The following is a 5,926-nucleotide window of genomic DNA, read 5'->3' on the forward strand; positions in this document are numbered from 1 at the left end:
CTCTGAGTGGTTTTAATTAGATCAGAGACCATGGTTGCTAAGTCAGAGGGTTCTGCTTAGGATTCTCTGTCTGATGCTGAGAAGATGATGGAAAAGGTTGCCATTGTAACCTGTTTCTTCCACCATTATTATTGAAACCTTGTGAGGTCTCTCTTGATTCTTCCATGAGAGATTTGGGTGATTTCTCCATGAAGAATTATAGGTGTTACCATAGGGTTCTCCTAGGTAATTCACCTCTTCCATTGAAGGGTTCTCAGGATCATAAGCTTCTTCCTCAGATGAAGCCTCCTTGGTACTGCTTGGTGCACTTTGCATTCCAGACAGACTTTGAGAATCAATTGACTTGTTGAGTCAATATATTATTCTGAGCCAAAATGGCGTTCAGAGTGTCAATCTCAAGAACTCCTTTCTTCTGACTAGTCCCATTGTTCACAGGATTCCTTTCAGAAGTGTACATGAATTGGTTTTGCAACCATCTCAATTAGCTCTTGAGCCTCTGTAGGCGTCTTCTTCAGATGAAGAGATCCTCCAGCAGAGCTATCCAAAGACATCTTGGACATTCAGAGAGACCATCATAGAAAATACCTATGATGCTCCATTCAGAAAGCATGTCAGAAGGACATTTTCTGATTAATTGTTTGTATCTTTCCCAAGCTTCATAGAGGATTCTCCATCCTTCTGTCTGAAGGTTTGGACTTCCACTCTAAGCTTACTCCATCTTTGTGTGGAAAGAACTTTGCCAAGAAGGCATTGACTAGCTTTTCCCAAGAATCCAGGCTTTCTTTAGGTTGTGAGTCCAACCATATTCTAGCTCTGTCTCTTACAGCAAAAGGGAATAGCATCAGTCTATAGACCTCAGGGTCTACCCCATTAGTCTTGACTGTGTCACAGATTTGCAAGAATTCAGCTAAAAACTGATGATGATCTTCCATTGGAAGTCCATGGACTTGCAATTCTGTTGCATTAGAGAAACTAATTGAGGTTTAAGCTCAAAGTTGTTTGCTCCAATGGCAGGATAGAGATGCTTCCCATAAAAATCAGGAGTAGGTGCAGTAAAGTCACCCAGCACCTTCCTTGCATTGTTTGCATTATTGTTGTTTTTCGGCTGCCATGTCTTCTTCTTCTTTGAAGAATTCGGTCAGGTCCTCTAAAGAGAGTTGTGCTTTGGCTTCTCTTAGCTTTCTCTTCAAGGTCCTTTCGGGTTCAGGGTCAGCTTCAACAAGAATGCCTTTGTCTACTCCTGCTCATATGAAAGAAAGAGAACAAAAATGTGGAATCCTCTATATCACAGTATAGAGATTCCTTGAGGTGTCGAGGAAAAGAGAATAGAGAAGAAGAAGGAGAAAAGAATTCGAACTTTACTTAGATAAGGTTCGAATTGTGCATTGAGAAGGAGTACTAATAAAAGAGGATGTGAGAAGGAGGGAAGAAGATTTTCGAAAATTAATTAAATATTTGAAAACATTTTGAAAACACTTAATTGATTTTCGAAAATAAAAGTAAGAAAGAAATCAGTGATTTTTGAAAAAGATTTTGAAATTAGAAGTTAAAAAGATTGATTGAAAACTATTTGAAAAGATGTGGTTAAGAAGATATGATTGAAAAGTATGGTTTAAAAAGATTTGATTTGAAAACAATTTTAAAAGATATGATTTGAAAACAATTTTAAAAAGATTTGATTTGAAAAATTAATGACTTGCCTAACAAGAAAGATATGATTCAAACATTAAACCTTCTCAACAGAAAAGGCAACAAATTTGAGATGTTCAATCAAATCATTAATTGTTAGTAGTATCTTTGAAGAAGGAAAGAAATTGATTTTGAAAACATTTGATTGAAAAGATATGATTTGAAAAGATTTGATTTTGAAAAACTTTGAAAACTTGAAAAAAATTGATTTTGAAAACAAATCTTCCCCCTAGCACCATCCTGGCGTTAAACGCCCAGATGGTATCCATTCTGGCGTTTAACGCCCAAAATGCACCCTTTTTGGGCGTTAAACGCCCAACCAGGTACCCTGGCTGGCGTTTAAACGCCAATCTGCCTTCTTCACTGGGCATTTTCGAATGCCCCAATCTGCCTTCTTCACTGGGCATTTTCGAATGCCCAGCTTTTTCTGTATAATTCCTCTGCAGTATGTTCTGAATCTTCAATTCCTTGTATATTGACTTGAAAGACATAAATAAAAATATTTTGGATTTTTAATATCAAATGCAACAAGAATCAATAACATGCATGCAGACACCAAACTTAGCATTTGTATACTACTGACACTATATGAGACACATAAACACTCAAGTCAAAAGAATTCAAAGATCAGAGTAAGAAATCATCAAAAATTACTTGAAGATCCTTAAGACACAAGAATGAATGCATGTAATTGACACCAAACTTAAGATGAGACACTAGACTCAAGTAAGAAACATAAAATCTTTTTGGTTTTTATGATTTTGTGATTTTTTTGTATTTTTCGAAAATTAAGTGGAAAAAAAAATATCAAAATTCTTAATGAGAATTCCAGGAATCAGTGCAATGCTAGTCTAAGACTCCGGTCCAGGAATTAGACATGGCTTCACAGCCAGCCAAGCTTTCAAAGAAAGCTTCGGTCCAAAACACTAGACATGGCCAAAGGCCAGCCAAGCCTTAGCAGATCACTGCTCCAAAAGCAAGATCAACAAGCTTTGTGATAAGTTGAAACCTCGGTCCAATGAAATTAGACATGGCTTTACAGCCAGCCAGATTTCAGCAAATCATCATGAAACTCTAGAATTCATCTTCAAGAATTTCGAAAAAAAAAATAAATGCCTAATCTAAGCAACAAGATGAACCGTCAGTTGTCCATACACAAGAACAATCCCCGGCAACGGCGCCAAAAACTTGGTGCACGAAATTGTGATCAATACTTTTCAAAACATAAACAATCCCTAGTAATGGCTCCAAAGACTTGGTGCTCAATACCATGGCATAAACACAACTTCGCACAACTAACCAGCAAGTGCACTGGGTCGTCCAAGTAATAAACCTTACGCGAGTAAGGGTCGATCCCACGGAGATTGGTGGTATGAAGCAAGCTATGGTCATCTTGTAAATCTCAGTCAGGCAGACTCAAAGGGTATAGTGATAAACGAATAAAGCATAAAGATAAGATAGATACTTATGTATATCATTGGTGAGAGCTTCAGACAAGCGTATGAAGGTGCCTTCCCTTCCGTCTCTCTGCTTTCCTACTGCCTTCATCCAATCCTTCTTACTCCTTTCCATGGCAAGCTCGTGTAAGGTTTCACCGTTGTCAGTGGCTACCTCCCATCCTCGCAGTGAAAGCTAATGCTCACGCACTCTGTCACAGTACGGTGATGCGCTATAAACTGAGTATAGCTACGATTAAGGAAATTGCACGATCGGCAAAATTCCTTCCGGCAAGTGCACCGGTTATCGTCAAGTAAAAACTCACAATAGAGTGAGGTCGAATCCCACAAGGATTGGTTGAGTGAGCAATTCGAATTAGAAGTTTGGTTAGTTGAGCGAAATCAAGAATTGGATGTGAATTGCATAAAGTAAATTGGCGGGAAATGTAAATTGCAAGGAAATGAAATTAGCAGAATCTTAAATTGCGAGAATTAAAGTGCTAGAAAGTAAATTGCTGAAATTAAAAGGGAATTGGGGTGATTGCATGAATTGAAAGTGGCAGAATGTAAATAGAAAGGGTAGATCAGAAATGGGGAGTTCATTGGGGTCAGGAGATATTGAAATCTCCGAATCAAAACAACTTCATCTCTTCCTCAACCAATGCATTCATTGAATCTTGCTTGGCAATCTTATATGATTGGATCCCAATTCCTTGGCTCACCAATTCTCTCTAAAAACAAACAAATTCCCAATCCCTTGGTTTAAATGTTCATAAGAAGAGATGATGCTCGATCACTGATTATACCACACAGCTTCATGAACCACAATTTGGTAGGATTACATGTCACAATATCCATCCAAACCCCAATTCAATTCACTGTGAGAAAGCTTCTCTAGCATGAATCCATCATTCCTTTCCCAAGGTTCCGAAGGATTCCAATTATGGGTAGTTTCTTTCCCAAGACAACTACCCAATGGAGTTAGATCGAGAAGCTTTCTAACAAAATTCAAGAGAAAAGATTGAAGAAGAAGATAAAACTATTATTGATTCATTGAATTACAATAGAGCTCCCTAACCCAATGAAAGGGGTTTAGTGAATCATAGCTCAGAATTCAATTACACAATATGAAAAGTTCTAAAGTGTCGAAAAGTTCCTAAAAATCAAAAAGTGTCAACTAACTTAAATTCTATCCTATTTATACACTTTCTAAATTGAGCTTCTGTTGTGTTCCTTGGGCTTTGAGGCCTTTCCTTGAATTCCTTTTGCTTTGGGTTTATGGTCCATAATCCTGATGAGGCTGTGATTCAAATCTGTAACATTTATTGAGCAAACTTAGTGATAAACAAGAAATGACACAAGACTCAACAAATGGATGCTCCAGACTCATCAATTCTTCAAGCCCAATCCCATAAACCATGATATTCAATTGGGTTTCATACCATAATAAGTTTAAGTTAATAATTGTGCTCAAATGCTAACTTAAACTTCAATATATTTGGCCCAGAAACCTTTTCAAATGGTGGTGTTTAAGTTGAAGTTTAAGTTTCAGTTTAAGGTCAAACTAAAACTTAAACGTGGAATTGGAAGAAAGCAACCCAGGGGTGTGCATTGGCGAGCACGTTTAACCTCCAGTTTAAGGTTAAACTGGAGGTTAAACTTGGAAATGAAGAAAGCAACCCCTGGAGGCAATTAGGATCGAACACGTTTAACCTCCAGTTTGAGGTCAAACTGAAGGTTAAACTTGGAAATGAAGAACACACCCTGGAGGAGAAAAACCATCGAACACGTTTAACCTCCAGTTTGAGGTCAAACTGGAGGTTAAACTTGGAAATGAAGAACACATTTAACCTCCCTTTCTTGAGTCGTCACTTTGTTCTCTTGTCAACCTTGCCAATTTGATGCTAAATATAGACTATTATACATCGTTGGAAAGCTCTGGATGTCTACTTTCCAATGCAACTGGAAGCGCATCATTTGGAGTTCTACAACTCGAGTTATACTCCATGGAAGGTGAAGAGGTCAGCTGGCCTGATTGCATGTTGGTACTATGCTCTTCTATGCACATTACGGGGCTGTTTTCTCCCTCAATTTTTAGTATCCACCATGCATTCCATATATGCTTGGAAAGCTCTAGATGTCTTCTTTCCAATGCATTTTGAATCACCTCATTTGGAGTTTTGTAGCTCAAGTTATTTACGTTTGAAGAAGGCATGGTCAAGCTGTTCCATATAACACGTTTAAGCTCCAGTTTAAGGTTAAACTGGAGCTTAAACGTGGAAATGCTCCTGGTGCCTTTCTTACTTCTGGCGTTTAACCTCCAGTTTGAGGTCAAACTGGAGGTTAAACGTGGAATGCTTCTTGGTGAGAAAGGAAAGTGTCGAACACGTTTAACCTCTAGTTTGAGGTCAAACTAGAGGTTAAACGTGGAATGCTCCCTTGGTTCAAATCATCATTCTGGCGTTTAACCTCCAGTTTGAGGTCAAACTGGAGGTTAAACGTGGAATGCTCCTTAGTGCCTTCTCTCATTCTGGCGTTTAACTTCCAGTTTGAGGTCAAACTGGAGGTTAAACGCCAGTTACAGCATTTCCTCTCTTCTCATGATTTTGGCGTTTAAGCTCCAGTTTAGGCTTAAACTGGAGCTTAAACGTCCCATTTGAATTTCAAGCTTCCTTTATTGATTTTGTTGCTTCCTTGCCTAGCCTCTCTTCCCTGAAATCATCCAAACAATTGCATCAAAGTCTTGCAAAATTTCATGAGAATTCATCCATTCATAGCATTCAAGTAATATCACTAAAAAC

Source organism: Arachis stenosperma, chromosome 4 (assembly GCF_014773155.1).
Source record: "Arachis stenosperma cultivar V10309 chromosome 4, arast.V10309.gnm1.PFL2, whole genome shotgun sequence".
Lineage (NCBI taxonomy): Eukaryota > Viridiplantae > Streptophyta > Magnoliopsida > Fabales > Fabaceae > Arachis > Arachis stenosperma.